Genomic DNA, 19,642 nt, shown 5'->3' with positions numbered 1-19,642 from the left:
TTTATAAGTAGGTGTGTATAGTGGTGTGTAGGCAGCACATAAGTAGATGAATGCAAATTTTACATTTGCACCAATTTTTACATTCAAACCACATATTTAAGTACACAATTTGAGCAGTCACTAGATTTTTATATGCAAATACTTTTTATGTATGTACAATGATAACATGTGCAATGGTAAGTATGCAAAATAATCCCCAGTCTTGAACAATAAAAAATGTACGAACTTGCTTAACTTTAAGTTAACATAGGCAGTCCCACATACTTTAATGGAATTATTCACATGCATAAAGTTAAGAACGTGCATTGCTTTAGCAGGATTAGGGTTTTAGAGGACACTTTATTTATTTGTGTTTGTTTATTATTTCAGATTACAAAAATTAACAATAGTCACCTACTTAGACATGCTAGAAACCTCTAAGACATAAATCAAAATATGGAAACTTTGGCCTGTTATTCCATTTGAGTGCAACATCAGCTTATTTTTAGCCTTTTGACACCTCATTTATTTCCAATGATATTTAAAATAACTGCTAGAAGATGCTTTAGAATTATGATCTGGATACCTGGCCTTGCTAGACAATGCTACTTCATCAACATACCTTTATTTTTTTAAATGCTATTGTGTTGTATCCTTGAGGGATTTTTTTTAAAAAACTCAGTCTTCATTCATTTTGTTTTCTTACATTGCGATTCAATATTTCTGCTCCTTGTTTTAAGCATGTATTTTTCTTCCCGTAGAAATGGTATACTCTTTATGTTTCTGGCATCAGTCTTGTTTTCATCCATGTGAAAACCAAAGTTTTGAATTCATTTATACTGTTTGTAGAAGCTAATTTGTCTGCCATTCCGGTTCCTCTGCTATCACTGACTCACTGATCTCTCACTCACTGTAAAAGTGATGCATTTCTTATTGTAGCTTGTTCTTATGCCCTCCATTATATTCTCTGCTTAATTTTCATACTCTCTTTACTTTATAAAAAGAAAAGGAGTACTTGTGGCACCTTAGAGACTAACCAATTTATTTGAGCATAAGCTTTTGTGAGCTACAGCTCACTTCATCGGATGCAGCTTATGCTCAAATAAATTGGTTAGTCTCTAAGGTGCCACAAGTCCTCCTTTTCTTTTTGCGAATACAGACTAACATGGCTGCTACTCTGAAACCTGTCTTTACTTTATATCAGACATTGACTCTGCAATCCTCCTTTTCCACTGGTGTATTTGATATTTTGTTCATTTCATTTGCTTTTTTTCTTTCTTACAATTTGCCTTTTCTTGTTCATCCTCACTGAGGCTACTTCTGCTCCTAATGTAATAATTACTAAGGAGTACACATGCATGATCCTTGGGGCATATGGTAATTTCTTGTTGAATACTTTCCACTTCCTCACTCTACCTTTCCCATAATTGCTTTATCACAGTGAAAGCTACTCAAAATTGTTCTCATTCTTCCAGAAGTTGCTGAAGTGAAATTCATTATTTATACTCTTCCTATTTATTCTCAAATTAGATTTAACTACAACTTGATTAATGCATGGTTCGTATTGGTTTTTTAGAGGCAGAGTTGGCAGTGCACCTATAGTTAAGGTGGCCTAACGCTATCTATTATAAGATCTTGTTTTCAATTGCTTATAACTTTGCCATACTTTAAGAGTTTGGGCTGAAATGTTCCTTGCCAGCTCTTTGCCGCAGGCTGACTATTTAGGAAATTTTTAGCAAAAATGGTTTAGTTACTTTTCAGAATGAAGTTGGGAAAACAACATCATTTTACCCATGCATGTTAAAAAATTCTTCCAAGTTTTGTTGAGAAGCTTTATGGCCAGAACCCAGGATTCCTGAGTCTCAACATTCCTCTAATCCCTGGCAAATAACTTTGAAACCCACTGGCACTATGTTTCATCTCCCTCTAATGTCTGGTCCACACAGAAGATAACAACCTATTACAGCTACCAGTTACTCCATTAATTTAAGAGGTAGCTATCTGTGCTGTGGATCTAAATGTTCCAGCCTGGTTGATGACATATGTGGAAATCAGTATGGCTCCACATAATAAAATTTTTATTTTGGGGGGGTTGCTTTTTTTAAAAACAAATAGGAAATTACATTAAAAATTTCATTAAAAGAACATGAAGGTTGCAAAGTCAAGCACTCAAAAGTTAGGAAATTCCAGTATTAAGATTGCCTGTGCAATCTTAATTCATCCCTCTAGTGTTTATGCATTGTGATAGATTCTTCAATTACATGACCACATAACATTTTCTTCAACAGCACCACTGCCTCATTGGGTAGACATTACTCAGGGACTCAATCAGAGTTGTGGAGTGAATGAGGCTTTTGTCTACAGAAAAAAAGGTGAAGTAAAATGCAGGAAACTATAGGAGGAGAAGGATATAGAGTATGGAAAAGGAAAGGTATGGGGTTATGAAGAGATCATGGGGATAGGAGCAAGGTGGTGGACCGGGGGGGGGGGGGGGGGAGAGACAAAAGGCAGCAAGGAGAATGGCAGGGAGTTAGCAAAGAGAAAGAAAAAGAGAGTGAGAGAGAAACTGGGTCTGAGAAAGAGGTTGCTAGAAGAAGAAAAGAAAAACAAGGAGATGTGAAAAAGGAAAGACCTAGAGAAAACAGAAGAGGAGGCCAAGAATACGAGAGAAAGACAGGAAGAAAGCATAGGAGAAGAGGTCCTGTCAGAAAGACCTTATATTGTCAGCTATGGACAGGAAGGTCAGTTTGTCAAACTAATAAGGCATTGGATGAAAGGGAAAACCCAAATCACCAAACCTAAGCTACGGAAGCTAGAAAATAAAAATCAAAGGAGAAGAAAAGAAGAAAGGCATCCAATTTATTCTGGCATTAGAATACTTCCAGATTATGTCACAGTTTTTTGAAACTTGGAGATGAACACCAGATTTTCCTGACTTGAGATTCAAATGCACCTTAAATTTCAGTGATGAACTGCATTTTTGGGCAAACAGGTCAGTTAGCAAGTGTACTACAGATTTTATATTGGCTCAAAATTGTATGTTTTTAATATAGTAAACACCAAGAGCCCTCAATAAGGGCCCGAGAAAAAAAAAGACATATATAGTAGCATTGCTGCCTTCTAGCTCTCTGTATGTTCTTTCTTCTGGATACTATATTGACCTAATCACCATCCTACCTTCATGCTATGATCTCTCATTTGACTTATTTCAATTAGCATGTTTAGAGTCCCTACATTTCCCAAATCATCTCTACACCACGACTGCTATGCTCCAGAAGGGTTGCATGGTGCATCTTATCGTCTACCTACTGCAATCCAGCAGTGATGAATTTATGATGTAGTGAAACAAGCCATCAGGTTCTGACACATCACAAACCCTGATGTAACTAAAGGGAAAACGCCCACTGAATTACATCAGCATTTTTTTTTTTAAAAAAAGAGGTGGTATGCAGCTAATGCTATAAGAGAGAGCAGTATGCATAACACTAAATTGAACCATAACTTTTATTTGCCTCAATTCAAATTAATTTTATAATTAATATCTGCAGTTTGTAGTTACTAATACGATGGATTCATTTTTTAAACATTAAGAAAGGAGGCATTAATTTTTGTGTTATATGAAGATGTTTCAATAGCTCAGTGGTTTGAGCATTGGCCTGCCAAACCCAGGGTTGTGAGTTCAATCCTTGAGGGGGCCATTTGGGATCTGGGGCAAAAATTGGGGATTGGTCCTGCTTTGAGCAGGGGGTTGGACTAGATGACCTCCTGAGGTCCCTTCCACCCCTGATATTCTATGATTCTATAACTGTGACTGCATGTATTTGGGTAGCAGAAATGGAATGATCAAATGCCCCTGAGCACAGCTCAGTGAAGGTGTAGGTCTTGAGGCAACAAATTCCAATTCTAAATGTCAGCATACAAAATTATTTTATTTTAAACACACAAATCTATGAAGTCCAATGTTCTTTAATAAGAACCGATGCACCTGCCACACTGTAAGTGCTGTGTTACTTTTTTTTATTATGCAGAGATAAAGTATATAAATTAACAATATTCATCCTTGGAAATTTCATGTTGTTAGAATAATGAGATTCCCTTAATCATTAGTACTTAAGAAATCTCTAGCAAATAATGCAGAGCTTCCTTTAAATTTAATGTCTAGATAAGCTAAATTGTTAAATGCTAGATGCTATGGAATTACGTTTGCTTCTCTTCAGAATGAATGCTAATTAACATGAAAATTAGCAATTTAACCCTCTTTAAATTGGAAAAAACCCACGGGACACTTAATTTCATAGTTGTTAATGATGATCCAATGACTGTAATATATTTCTTAAGTATTTCATTATACAAGGAATTACAGAAGTATATTATCAGATTTTGCATTTAAAGCATAGCAATAATCAGATGTGTCTGTCAGAGGAAGTTCTCTACATTAATGTTTGTGTTATTTTCCTTTCCAGTCTTCTCTGAGGGTACACTTTTTAATTACTGAAAATTTATTACTTGTCTTGCAAGCAGGAAGAATGGACAAAATCGTCCAGTCTAGTGCATTGGTTACTTAAATAAATGAAGCATCTGAAGGGCTATATTTTTCAACTGTTTGCACAAATCTTTAAATGCATAAATCCTATTACAACTAATAAGAGTGTTATAGTTAAAGTCCTGCAAATCAACTTGGAATTCTAACTTCTTAATTCTAAATGCAAGAAACAAATTCTGATAACCTTAGGCTAAACGCCTATTGACTTCAAGCACCTCATAGTAACTAAGAGTTCGGGAGTTTCAAAAGCACTTAGTGTTGGCCTAACTCTGCTCACGCTGAAGTCAATGGCAGTTTTACCAGCTACTTCAATGGGAGCAGGATTAGATAACCTGTTGAAAATCTCACCCAGAGTAGGGCCTTCATGACATGGCTAGGTTTTACTTTTACTCAAGATAACTAGATCTGAGGCGGTTAGGTTCAACTGCACAGTTTGGTAAACTCCACCCTTAATGTGATGATGTGTATAGAGCAATACATCACAATATACAGAGCCTTAGCATCACAACAATGGCTTTATAAAGCTCCCCTTTCAAAGAAGAAATGCAAGTAGTAGGAAATGGCCAGCCACATGGGGACCAGTAGGGGGCTTCTTTCTGCATTTTGGGGATGGTATCCCATGGCACAGGGATCTTCTGAGGTAACAGTATTATGGCATTATACCACAATATGACAACAAAGGTGACCACTGAACTTGCACCCGTGGTGTCTGGTTTGAGTTCAGCCAAAACAAACCCTTCCAGTTTGGTTAGATGATGCTTGATTCTAATCCTTACACACATACAATGGAGCATAGCAGCAGTGGTGAAACTCCACCACCTATAATCATTATGAAGCTAAATTCAAATTTAACACATCTGCAGCCAATCAAACCCCAAACCAGGCATCCCTAACCTAGATAGTCTGATTAGGAATACTTGTTCTGGGGTTTGAAAAGTTGCAATTGTTTTGGATTTGAGTTTAGTTTCATAATTCCCCACCTGATATACAGTGAACAGTATGAAGAAACACGTGCACACTGACCACAGTTTTTGACATAATGAACAGTGAAGCTGGTGGAAATTTGAAATTTCTATTCTGTACAAAATTCTGGCATTTCAAAATTGCCTTTCATTCCAAATCCAGTAAGGGAAAAAGGAATGTTTTGACCTTATTGAAACACTTTTTTCAGTTTATTTTCTAAATAAAATGTCCCACAAAAGGTTCCAATTTAAATAAAACAGCATTTTCCAACAGCAAATCATTTCTGCAGAACATTTTTGACCGGCTCTAATTAACAGGTTTCACTGCAGCTACACAGACTTAAATGCAGTATGTTTGTTTAACCTAAATAATCAAACACTGACTTCAGCAGTCTCCAGCCCTGTTGTTTCCATAAATTATGAAAGAAGAAATAATGAAATTCAGCATAGTCAGTTCTTCTATATCTGCAAGCACTGCTTACTCAGCTGGCACGTACAGATTGAAGCTCTAAAGGACATTTGATGTAGTGCTTTACCCCTGCTTTGCACTCAACCGGCACAGATCTAAGGGACTACACAAGCTGAAAGGCACTGGACATTAGATAGATTACATATATTTCAGTGATGCAGACATAAAAATTCAAGAACCTTCTGTTCCATGAGTGATCAGTATGGAAGCCAGATTAGAAAATCTGCAGAAAGATAGCATGGAACTTAACTTTGAGACCACTTAAAATAACAGCCTAATTAGCTAGCCCTGTTCGTCCACCTTTATGTACTAAATATTTACAAAATAAAAAATAATAAAGTATTAAAAATCAGTAGTTAAAATATCACTCTCCCAGTTGCTTTCCTGAATAAGGTGCACATGCTAATGTTAATTGTAATTATAATAAAGTCTCCTGGATAACATAAAATATACACAGTATGCATTTGATATGGGGTTTGACCTGCAAGGTGCTAAGCACTCTGACTGCAATCCAACATAATGCTTACAGATGAAGCATCAGATGAAGTGAGCTGTAGCTCACAAAAGCTTATGCTCAAATAAATTGGTTAGTCTCTAAGGTGCCACAAGTACTCCTTTTCTTTTTGCAAATACAGACTAACACGGCTGCTACTCTGAAACCTGTCATAATGCTTATAGCACATACTTAATTTTAAATACCCAGGTCCTACTGAAATCAATTGGACTGCTCAAATGCTGATCAGCACCTGCTTAAGTACTTTGCTGTATTTTAGCCAGAGTGCCCAGCATCTTATAAAATGGAGATCATATTTTGCAGTAGGAAAACCACCTGGAGTATTTCACAATTGAATCTGAGCCTGAGCATGCAGTCTGCATTCACTCTATGATTTTCAGTTCTGACATGCTAATATATACAGGACATAAATGCTGTCAGAAGACGGATAAGCATTAAGGACCTAAGAAAATGTTTAGGTTTAGATTAATGTCCTTGTTTTCAATAAACCTTTGGGGTAGTTTTATTAGTAACACACTGGTATTATTTAAGCTGCTGAATCACATAGGCTTTGCTGCCCTTTAAAAAAGTACATGCCAAAAAATACCTTTTTTTTTTAAACCAATGGTTCTTAATGTAGATAACAAATAAACAAAGAGGTACAACATACCCTTGAACTACTCTCATGTAGAATGCCACTGCTCCTATAAAAATATCCGTCCAAAGTGCACTATTTTAAGTGAATAAGTGGTGTGTGAAAGTCAAACACGTGCATTTACAGGTCTGAAAACAGACATATAGTATCACTTCTCTTGCACCACTGCTTTACAGACTGACCCTGGCAAAGCACCAAGTAGAGGGATAAATAAGCACTTATGGGCCAAATACTCTGCTGATGTAAATTAGCACAACTCCACTGAATTTGGCTTTACAAGAGTTCTCCGTAGAGCTGAGCAAACACTAATGAAAGAGGGCATGATACCTTATGCACATTGAAAAGGAGTACTAGTGGCACCTTACAGACTAACAAATTTATTTGAGCAGAGGCTTTCGTGAGCTACAGCTCACTTCATCGGATGCACATTGGTTATCATTATCTAACAACCACATTCATGCTGATGGAGTTACTTGTGGAGTAAGGTTACCCAGCCCGAGGACGGTATCAGAACTAGGTCTTCAGTGACTAATAGTTCAGAGCCAAACACGATTTTTCCTTTGGTCAATTTTGTGCCTCAATTAGTTTAGCTTTTTGGTGGGCAATTGAATTTTACTGGCACAAATGCTTGCAGAACTTTAAAGCTGGCCTCCCTTCTCCAGTGGCTTCCCTGCCTCTGTGTGATGAATCCCTTCCTCTAATCCAATTTGCACACACAAAGGTGGATCTGGCCCAATGAACACCTGCCTAGCATCTGCATGTAAGACATATTTTGCCAACTTTGACTATCTGTAACTTCCATGTTGTGGTTAACATACATAACATAGCTGCATAATTGAATCCTGTGGAGCTTTAAAGCGATGCTAATCAACTGTTCTTGTGTTTGAGGAAATGTGCAGTGTGTCTTTAAGGGACACTTATAGAAGAAACAAATATTTAAAAAACAAACCATGTCTCTGTGTCACAATGATTGCAATAAAATGGTGGAATTAGTAATTTATTAGACAAAGTGAGTTAGAAATATTAATTAACATCCTTTCATACCTCTCCAAGGGAAAAATAAAAAAGACTAATTTTCATTTCACTGCCATAGCAATTTCTTGAGACTTGGACGTCACCATTAGTCATCAAAGAAAATGATGACTCTTTAAGTGTCTCTAATGAATACTAAATTACAGGGAAATACCTAAGGAAATGAAGATGACATTCATGTAAATACCCATTGAATCTAGTATGTCTGATGCTGTTCCCGTGAATACCACATAAAAGCCTAAGGACTAGAGCTCATCAAAAAAATTTCAGTGGAACAGTTTCTGTCGAAAAATGCAGCTTTGTTGAAATCTAAGCCCTGGTCTACACTAGGACTTTAGGTCGAATTTAGCAGCGTTAAATCGATGTAAACCTGCACCTGTCCACACGATGAAGCCCTTTTTTTCGACTTACAGGGCTCTTAAAATTGATTTCCTTACACCACCCCTGACAAGTGGCTTAGCGCTTAAATCGGCCTTGCCAGGTCGAATTTGGGGTACTGTGGACACAATTCGACGGTATTGGCCTCCGGGAGCTATCCCAGAGTGCTCCATTGTGACCGCTCTGGACAGCACTCTCAACTCAGATGCACTGGCCAGGTAGACAGGAAAAGAACCGCAAACTTTTGAATCTCATTTCCGGAGACTGCAGGAGTTGTGGGATAGCTACCCACAGTGCAACACTCCGGAAGTCGACGCTTGCCTCAGTACTGTGGAAGCGCTCTGCCGAGTTAATGCACTTAATGCACTTAGAGCATTTTCTGTGGGGACACACACACTCGAATATATAAAACCGATTTCTAAAAAACTGACTTCTATAAATTCTACCTAATTTCGTAGTGTAGACATACCCTAAATGTTCTGCAGGAATGTGTTGATTTAAATGAAATTTGTGTTAGGAAGAAGACAAAGCATTTAGTTTTGATGGTGCCAAAATGTTTTATTTAAACAAGGTTGAAACTTTTTGTTGAGCTAGTATTATTTCCTTTTGACATGTATATTATTTAAATATTAATATTAATACTATGTTATATATATATATAATATTTTACATATATAATATTTTATATGTAAATATAATATAAAAGTCAAAACAAAATTAATCAAAATGACTTTATTGAATCAAAATGTTTTGATGGTCTCAAATTAAAATCTTTCAAAATTTTAATTTAAATGAGAAATTCCAATTAATAATTGAAATTATTAATATTAATATTAATTTGAAATGTCTCATTTTCCCACAGAACAGAAATTCTGGTTCCTGACCTGCTGTACTAATAACTAAATATACAGGGCCTGATCCAAAGTCCCTGGAAATCAGGGATTTCCACTGAACTGCAATGGGCTTTGGAGCAGGGACTTAGAAGGTGAAAGGCGTCTCATCCCACCCTCCATTTATAAATGTGCTTTCACTTATGCATGTTAATGACTCTTGTGGAAAATTCATTTTCATTCTCTTTACTCTCTACCTGTACCTGCAATTGCAGATTTGTGCTGTTCAAATGGGTAGGAAGTAATACCCACCAGAAGCACTTATTTTTATATATTATTTGAATTGTGGTACTGCCTATGAACCCCAGATATGAACCAGTACCCCATTGTGCTAGGCACTTTACATACATGGCTAGAAGATATAATCTCATGATGACAGGGTAAGAAAATATCACTTACTACTGCATATAGTTATCAACAACTGTATGTTTCTACTGAAAATATTTCTAAAGGTTACATCATCATTTCCGCCTTTGCAAGGTAACCACAATACTGAAATAAGGCCCTGTCTACACTAAAAAGTTTTGTCAACAAAAGTCAGTTGTTGTCGACAAAATGGTTGAGGTGTACATACAACAATGCTCCTCCCACTGATTTAACTCTCCTGCTGTGCTGACATAATAAAACCACCTCAACGAGCAGCATAGAGATTTTTGCGATAAAGTTAGAGTGACGTAATGTCAGTACAGACAGTGTGCTTGCTTATGTCACCCGAAGTGGCCTCCAGGAGGTGTCCCACAATGCCCATCATGACTGCTCTGGTAAGCACTTTCTACTCCGCTGTCCTACTCCGCAGCCAGGTACCTCTCCTTTTAAAGTCCTGTGAATTTTTTTTTAATTCCACTTCCTGTTTGCTCAGCATGGACAGTTCACATTGCAACTTCCCAGCTGACCGTGCCAGCTTTCTGCAGCAAAGGTTCTCCCTCTTGAAGTACACCAGAGTTGCAGGATCTGTTGGGTCTGTGGGGAAAGGAGACTGTGCAGTCGTAACTCCAATTCAGCCATAGGAACTTTGACACCTAGAAGCAGATTGCTCGTGGTATGGATGAGAAGGGGCATGAAAGGGACACGCAGCAGTGCTGTGATAAGATCAAGCAGTTGAGGCAGGCATACCAGAAGGCAAGGGAGGCCAACCATTGCTCTGGTGTGGCACCAAAAATATGCCACTTCTACAAGAAGCTGCATGCTATCTTTAGCGGTGACCCCACCTCCATCACCAAGAGACCTGTGGATACACAGGGGGACTGGAGCCAGCAGCCAGTGGAGTCAACCCCAAGGACGAAGTGGTGGACAAGAAAGTCGAGTTGGAGAAGGATGTGGCACAGCTGACAGGCTCATCCAGTGGCCTGGCAAGCCAGGACCTCTTCTGTACTCTAGAGGGGTCTAGCCAGTCCCAGCAGTCTAGCTCTGGCATGCCTGAAGCAGGAGAGGGGTGCTCCAGTAAGAAATCATTTTGCTTCAACTGCGCATGGTTACATGAGGTAGAGATGTCCTTTGTTTTGTTACATGGTGCACGTGGGAGAAGGGCTCAAAATTAACATTAGGTACAGTTTGCAGCTGCCCTGTGCAACTGCACAGTAGGGACCTGCAGAAAGGTTTGTTAATGCACAGTCCTCCATAGAGATCCCACAGTCCTCAAGAAATCCTCCATAGAGATCTCTAGGGAACTTTTCTGCAGATACTCTGCAATCCTCTGCTGAAGATTCCTTGGCAGAGCTGCTTTGTTTCTTCCTCCATTGTAAGACACTTTGCTCACCACTCAGCAATTACTTCTGGAGGAACCAAAGCAACCCTAACCCTAATCATACTGACCCAGTCTGAAGCCACACGCATGCAGGAGATGTACCCTTACACCTTCAGCCACCCTCAGTAGTATGATTTCAGCTTTGATCACCCCATCTGTGGCAAATGGTACCAGTATTCAGAATAGCGTCCCTAGGCACTTGTACTGATCCCCTTCTGAAACCACCCAGACGCTTTGTCCTGTCTTGCATCCCACCCCCACCCCCAAATAAGAACTCATCATGTTTAGTGCTCTAGCCAGGCTGTGTTCTTCCCAAGGGAAAGTGAGAAAGAGATGTTTGTAACTTTAATGATTCAAGACTGTGAGTGCATACACAATGCTGATTCTGTGGATTGTTTCTTTTGTTTATGCAGCTGTGCCCTTGAGGGCCAGCTCCTATACACCAGCGGAGCGCCTCTGTCAGATAAGGAGGTGAACAAGGAGGCATTCGGAGGACATGTTTCGTGAAGCACTGCAATCGTCAGATCAGGCCAATAGTGAGCACAGAGCCTGGAGAGAAACAATAAATGAAAAACTAGATATGGATAGCCAGGAGAGGAGACAGGGCCAGGATTAGATAATAGAGGATTGAGAGCAGACATCCACGGAGGACCAAACAGAGATGCTGAGGTCCCTGATTGTACTGCAAGTGTGTTTGACTGACTTCCTTGCCCTCCCCAATCTCCCACCATACATTCCTTTCACATTCCCAGCCTGTCGCAGTACCCCTTGCACTCCATCCCTAGGGACATTTTCCATAATGATTTCCCCCTGGAAATCACCATAATGACAACAGGATTTACACACAGCTGTGAGATCCTCTGTGGAAACTTTTCCCCCTTGACTTCATAATTGTTATGCAGGCTGCTATGACCATGGGAATATTGTCCTCATTGAGGTTTAATCTGCCACAAAGGCAGCATCAGGGACCCTTTAATTTGCCAAACGCACATTCTACAGTCGTTCTGCACCTGCTGAGCCTGTTGTTGAAGTGCTCCTTGCTGCTGTCAAGGTGTACAGTTTCATGAGCTATGGGAGTGAGGGGTAGGCTGGGTCTCCCAGGATCACGATGGGCATGTCCAGCTTGCCATTGGAATCTTCTGGCCTGGAAAGAAAGTCCCTGCATGCAGCTTTCTATACAGGCCAGTGTTCCTGAAGATGTGTGCATCATGCATGTTCCCTGACCATCACGCACTGATGTCAGTGAAACAACTCTGGTGATCCACCAGAGCCTGCAATACCTTAGAGAAGTAGCCCTTTCTGTAGATGTACTCTACCGCAAGATGGCCTGGGGCCAAAATTGGGATGTGTGTGTCATCTATCGCCCTGCCGCTGTTAGGGAATCCAATTGCTGCGTAGCAGGAGGTGATTAATGGCCCTGCATACTCGCATCACTGCAACCCCCACGGTGGACTTCCCAACTCCAAACTGATTTGCAGTCTGGCATTGCCAGCTTAAAGCGATCACATGCTTTTGCACTGTTAGGGCAGCTCTAATTTTGGTGTCTTTGCACCAGAGAGTGAGGACGAGCTCCACACAGAGTTTGAGGAAGGTGGGTTTGCACATACAAAAGTTCAGCAGCCACGGCTCATCATCCCATAGCTGCATCACAATCCAATCCCACCACTCAATGCTTGTTTCCCGAGCCCAACAGAGATGGTCTGCAGCTGCTCTTGAATGCCAACATCAATCTTGAATTGTTTCTTTCCATGGTACACAGCAGGGCAGGCAATACAGATTCCTGTTCAGATTCGCAGTTCATGAAATACTGCAGGATCAGCTGTGTTGTGTTCATTACGCTTATCACAAGACTGGTGAGCAGTGCAGGATCCACACTTTCAGGCAGAAATGGTGGACGCAAAGTTTACAGGGGCAGTCAAAAAATGGTGCAAAACACAGTCAGAAGCCCTTGGAATTATGGGCTGGAGAAAAGTGCATCCTGGAACGGTGATCCCACCCCCATGATGCACTGCGATCCATTCCCAAAACTCCTAGTAGGAGAAGGTGGCAATTTGCACAGTGGGATAGCTACCCACGTTGCACTGCTCTCTCTGTCAGTGCTGGAGCACTAACTGTGGATGTGCTCCGCCGACACAAGGAGCATTGTGTGAACATGCAGAAGTGATGTAATTACAGCGATTTATGATCGTCAATGAAACTTAAGTCACTTAACTCTGTAGTATAGATATAGCCTAAGTCTCAGATTGCTCTTGCCTCTGAGCAGGGGTGAAAGTAATATTAAACACTTACCGGTACAGGGGCCTGGCTCTGGGCCCCCTAGAAAGGGCAGGGCCTCAGGTGGAAGGGGTGGGGCTGGGGGGGATCAGCCTCCCCCACCAGCCCATCCATGCTGCCTGGCCCGCACCGTTGGGGCTCTGGCAGCGATTTAAAAGGGCCTGGGGCTCCAGCTGCTGCCGCTGGCCCTTTTAAATCGCCGGGCCCCGGGCAGCTGCTCCTTTTGCCCTCTCCTGTCGGTAAGGTCCCTATTGGCAGGGCCACAGACGGGGGGCGAGGGGGCGCAAAAGGGGCAGCGATGTTAAAGCACTGCCATGGCAGCGCTTTAAGGAGGGGCCTTTGCCGCAGCAGCGCTTTAACATCGGCTGCGTATGAGCTGGTACTGGCTCTGTGGATGAGGGGAAAGCAGTAGACGTGTTATTCCTTGACTTTAGCAAAGCTTTTGATACAGTCTCCGTATTCTTGCCAGCAAGTTAAAGAAGTATGGGGTGGATGAATGGACCACAAGGTGGATAGAAAGCTGGCTAGATCAGTGGGTAGTGATCAATGGCTCCCTGTCTAGTTGGCAGCCAGTATCAAGCGGAGTGCCCAAAGGGTAGGTCCTGGGGCCGGTTTTGTTCAATATCTTCATTAATTATCTGGACGATGGGATGGATTGCTCCATCAGCAAGTTCACAGATGACACTAAGTTGCGGGGGAGAGGTAGATATGCTGGAGGGTAGGGATAGGATACAGAGGGACCTAGACAAATTGGAGGATTGGGCCAAAAGAAATCTGATGAGGTTCAACAAGGACAAGTGCAGAGTCCTGCACTTAGGATGGAAGAATCCCATGCACTGCTACAGACTAGGGACCGAATGGCTCGGCAGCAGTTCTGCAGAAAAGGACCTAGGGGTTACAGTGGACGAGAAGCTGGATATGAGTCAACAGTGTGCTCTTGTTGCCAAGAAGGCCAATGGCATTTGGGGATGTATAAGTAGGGGCATTGCCAGGAAATCGAGGGACGTGATCGTTCCCCTCTATTCGACATTGGTGACGCCTCATCTGGAGTACTGTGTCCAGTTTTGGGCCACACACTACAAGAAGGATGTGGAAAAATTGGAAAGTGTCCAGCGGAGGGCAACAAAAATGTTGAGGGGACTGGAACACATGACTTATGAGGAGAAGCTGAGGGAACTGGGATTGTTTAGTCTGCAGAAGAGAAGAATGAGGGGGGATTTGATAGCTGCTTTCAGCTACCTGAAAGGAGGTTCCAAAGAGGATGGATCTAGACTGTTCTCAGTGGTAGCAGACGACAGAACAAGGAGTAATGGTCTCAAGTTACAGTGGGGGAGGTTTAGGTTGGATATTAGGAAAACCTTTTTCACTAGGAGGGTGGTGAAGCACTGGAATGCGTTACCTAGGGAGGTGGTGGAATCTCCTTCCTGAGAGGTTTTTAAGGTCAGGCTTGACAAAGCCCTGGCTGGGATGATTTAGTTGGAGATTGGTCCTGCTTTGAGCATGGGGTTGAACTAGATGACCTCCAGAGGTCCCTTCCAAACCTGATATTCTGTGATTCTAGGATTCTAGGATTCTTACCAGTATACCTTAGTGGCCCTTGCCGGCCTACTTTCATTCCTGCCTCTCAGCAAAACTCAGTTCTCTCAGCAGGTCCTGTGATCCTCTTTTCTTTTCTGGCTTTGTAGTTACTTTCACTCATACTATTTGAGCATGAGTTATGTCAGACATTCAGCTTCTCCAGATCAATAGACGGCATGGGCCAGATTCTGATTTCCACCACTGTGAAAATAAAGCAGGAGTAACACCATTTAATTTTAAGTAATCAGAATCTGATCCTGTATGTGCACACTGAGCATACTTTGTCTTCCAATTAAAAGTAAAACAAATTGTCCTGGAAACTGATAACAAACATTAACCATGCCTCAGAACAGGTATGCAAAATCGCAAGTCTCATTATAGTCAATCTACATTGGCCTACTAGCCAAGTGAAACACATAAGAATTATTTTAGCAAAATCTTCTTAGAGGCCAAGAGTATTTTTCATGCAATACTTCATCACTTCCAGAGTTCACAGAGCTGCACAAGGTTATTGTAAAGAGTTAGACCAATAATACATAGAGTAGCAATGACATATTGTTTCAGAAAATACAATGGTAAGATGAATAGGAATCACCTGCCCTGTTTCTCCTTATCTATGAAGAACTTATATCATTCTGTCTCACCTAGTCAAAAGGCTATAAAGTCACTGTCACCATGTTGAATCTGTGCTGGTGCATATTTTAAGGGGATTGTGGCTCTGAGTATATAAAATCACAATCTTTCCTTTTAATGATAAAGGATTCAAATTCAGGGCTAAGAAGCAAGTTAACAAGACTTCAAAAATATCATGCCACTGTATAAACAAAAGATCAACTTTAAATGTTACAAAAAAAACCCATGTTGCTCTGTAACACAATAATCGAATAACACTTGTCTAATAGGGTGTTTATGTCAAGTAAAAGGCAAAGAATTTAAGAAGAGGCAAAACATATTGCAGAGCTACTAAACAGTTCTCTCTTGTAATATTAAATATATTGGTGTGTATGTTAGGGGCTAGATGTGCCTTTAAGGCACCACTTGTTTGATGATGAAGTTGTGCAGAGACACACTGTTGGGGGAACACCGGGAAGCATTCTGCCACAGAGAGAGATGTTGCCTCCCAGAGGCCTATGCTAGTTCCACAGCATGAAGTGGAAGTATGGGAGGAATCATTTTCTACAGGGCTTTAAAGGGTGCAGCTTGCTCTCTACTGGCCATCTGCTTTACAGTGAGTTGCTCCTAGGGTGTTGGTGATGGAGGATCAGCTTAATACAGTCTCTGTGCTTTCCTGAGCTGCTCTGAAACAGGAAAATGGGGGGGCTTCTTTCTCTTTTTTGGCAGATGTATAGACAAAGACCTGGCTCTGGGCAGGATTTGCATATTGCACTTTACAGTCTAACTTACTGTGTATGTACACCCATAGGCGCCGACTGTGGGTGCTCTGGGGCTGGAGCACCCATGGAAAAAAAATAGCGGGTGTTCAGCACTCACTGGTTGACCCTGCCAATAAGCTCCTCCTCCTCTACCTCCATGCCTCCTGCTCACCAGTGATCAGCTGTTCAGTGGCGGGCAGGAGGCACTGGAAGAGCGGGGAGGAGCGGAGACAGGAAGTGGCAGAACGAGGATGGGGTGCGCTTGGGGGAGAGGGCAGAAAGGGGTGGGAAGAGGCGGGGCAGGGGCAGATCAGGGGAGGGAAGAGGCAGGGAAGGTGTGGGGCCATAGGGGAAGGGGTGGAGTGGGGTCAGGGCCTGGGGCAGAGCAGGGGTTGAGCACCCCTGCAAAAATCAGAAAGTTTGTGCCTGTGTGTACACCTGTACTTAAAGGGTTTCTGTGTATTGTGAGTGTCCTGGCTGCAACTCATGTGGAAAAAAAAAAACCACACCAGAGAAATCTCTCCCTCACTCAATAAAACCTTCAGTCACTCCATCAGGCAACAAAAACAATACCATGTGACCTATGAGACCAAATTGCAGAAAGCCAGTACCCTAAGTGATATTTGCAGTAAATGAGCAATCCATGGGCTAAAATGTGTTTACCTTCACAAAAATGAAAGGGGCTCGTTTAATTAATACATTGTTCACTGTACAGGAAGAATCCTATTGTCTATGTTTTTTTCAAAGGGCGACACTCCTGAATTGAGGAGCAAGATGGGTGGGAGGGAATGGGGCAAAAAGAGGGAAGGGGCTATTGAACAGTGGAGCACAGAAAGCAACGGAAGAAAGGTGAGGAGTAGGAGCTGAATAAAGTTTTTGAAAAATTAATCCATAAATGAAATCAGCATTTTTTTTAATCAGTGCAATATACTGAGGAGAATGCTTGGAAGGTTGGTCAAAAGGTCAAATCAGGGCATTGGAAGAATACGTCATTATTGAATTTTCCTTGCAAGATTGGGGCATCTGTTCATCTTTTTCTGAAATCAAGCCAAAGATTGGAATGTAAATTGTTGCCCCAATTATGTACATATCAAGATTAAAATTAACAGATTATCATGCTAAACTTGCTGCCCCATGTGTACCTTCCCTGTGTCAAGCCGAATACATTCATTAGATCAGATGATAGAAAAGAGCTGTAGATAAATAAGTCAGAACTCATTCACAGTTGCTGAACTCCTAGAAGCTGATTTTTAAAATATACATTATTATTACAGCAGTGATGTACCTAAACACAACAGTAGCACAACTGATCATGACTTGATTACCTTTATTATGTATAAACAGAATAGACTCCAAACAGCTATTTACCTTGTATTTTAAAAAGGCCAATTTCACAAAGCTGAAAACAATTATGAGCAAAATCACTTGAGACACAGAATATGGACAAAATATGTGAATGATAATTTGGAACTGTTTAAGAATATTTTACTAGATGCCCTAAAAAACTACAATCAAGAAAGGCCACACTGTTTAAAAAAATACTAATGTGGCTTATGAAGTGAAAGTAGTTATAAAAATAATATATGTATAAAACAAACAAAGGGGAAGTTGACAGTAATGAACATAAATCAGGAGCTATGAAAAAATTGATAAGGGAAGCAAAAGGACATAAATCAAACTCTATGGCCAGCAGAGTTAAGGATTATAAGAAGTTTGTAGGTATATTAAAGAACAAAAGGAAGCCTAACAATGGTACTGGTTCATTACTAGATGTAAATGGCAGAAATGGCAATAATAATACAGAAAAGGCAGAAGTGTTCAATAAATATTTATGTTCTATATTTGAGGAAAGCCAGATGATGTAGCTATATCATATAATGATTAAATACTTTTCATTTCACCAGTAATTAAGGAAGATGTTAAATAGCATCTACTAAAGCAAAACATTTTTAAAATCATCAGGTCCAGATAACTTGCATTCAAGAGTTTTAAAAGAGCTGGCCAAGAACTTCTCAGGCTGTTACTGTTGGTTTTCAATAAGTTTTAGAAAACTGGAGATGTTCCAGTGGACTGAAAAAAGGTTAATGTGCCAATATGTTAAAAGGATAAACAGGATGCCCTGGTTAATTATAGGCTTGTCAGCCTGACGACAATACTGGGCAAAATAATAGAATGGCTGATACGGATTGAATTAATAAAGAATTAAAGGAGGGTAAAGGTGATATGTTTTGTTGATAAGACGATAGTGTTGGTGAAATGTACTGAGAGTTCTGTAAGACTTACCACATGACATTTAGATTAAGAATATATAACAATACAAAATCAACATGACACACGTTCAATTGATTAAAAACTGGCTGATGGATTAGTCTCAAAATGTAATTGTAAATGGGGAATAATCGAGTGGGTGTATTTCTAGTGGAGTCCTGCAGGGGTTGGTTCTTAACCTTATCCTAATTAACGTTTTTATCAATGACCTTAAAGAAAATGTAAAATCATTACTGATAAAGTTTACAGAGTACACAAATAGTAGAGAGTGGTAAATAATACAGAGGACAGGTCACTAATATAGAGAGATCTAGATGAATTGGTAAGCTAGGCACAAGCAAACATGCATTTTAATACAGCCAAACATAAAGTCAGACAAAGAATGTAGGCCATACTTACAGTTGACTCTGAAAAGGAGTTGGGGCTTTAGGTGGATAATCAGCTGAACATGAGCTCCCTCCCAGTGCAATGCTGTGGCCAAATGGGCTAATGCAATCCTTGGATGAATAAACGAGGAAATATCAAGTAGAAGAAAGGAGGGTTATATTACCTGTATGTTTGGCAATGTTTCAACCGCTACTGGAACAAGTGGACTCACAGTGCAGAGCAGTGCTCCATGAATGTAAAACATTCCCTAGGTTTGGACCAGGGAGAAAAAGAGGCAGGAGTGTGACAAAGTAGTTCCATCATTATGTTAAATCCACAAATTACAAAAGCCTCCAGCAGACGGAGAGTGGCTGCAAAGTGGGCTCTTTAACCCCCAACCCTCAAGGAACTCTCTGGCACAATGTCTGTTTACTTAAACTCTGCACGGGGGCCAAGATTTGGCCTACACTGTTAAATGTTAAAACAACCTCTCAAGCTTATCAGTTCAAACCAACACACTTTTGGCTGCTGAATTGGCCAGTTTACCTCTTTGTCAATCTTCCTGCCAAATGACTCTGCTGGAAAAGCACCACAACTCCAAATTCCTTGCTGGTGATAGTCAGTGAATGAATCAATGG

General features: G+C 40.7%; 1 protein-coding gene across 1 annotated transcript in view; it reads left to right on the top strand.

Moving 5' to 3' along the window:
* The window catches only part of ZNF804B (zinc finger protein 804B), a 344,219-nt gene that overhangs the window by 306,988 nt on the left and 17,589 nt on the right, over positions 1 to 19,642 (top strand). The window lies entirely within an intron of this gene.

The sequence above is a fragment of the Lepidochelys olivacea genome (genome assembly GCF_965140295.1).
Source record: "Lepidochelys olivacea isolate rLepOli2 genome assembly, chromosome: 2".
Taxonomy (NCBI): Eukaryota; Metazoa; Chordata; order Testudines; family Cheloniidae; genus Lepidochelys; species Lepidochelys olivacea.
This window is presented reverse-complemented; position numbering and strand designations above follow the sequence as displayed.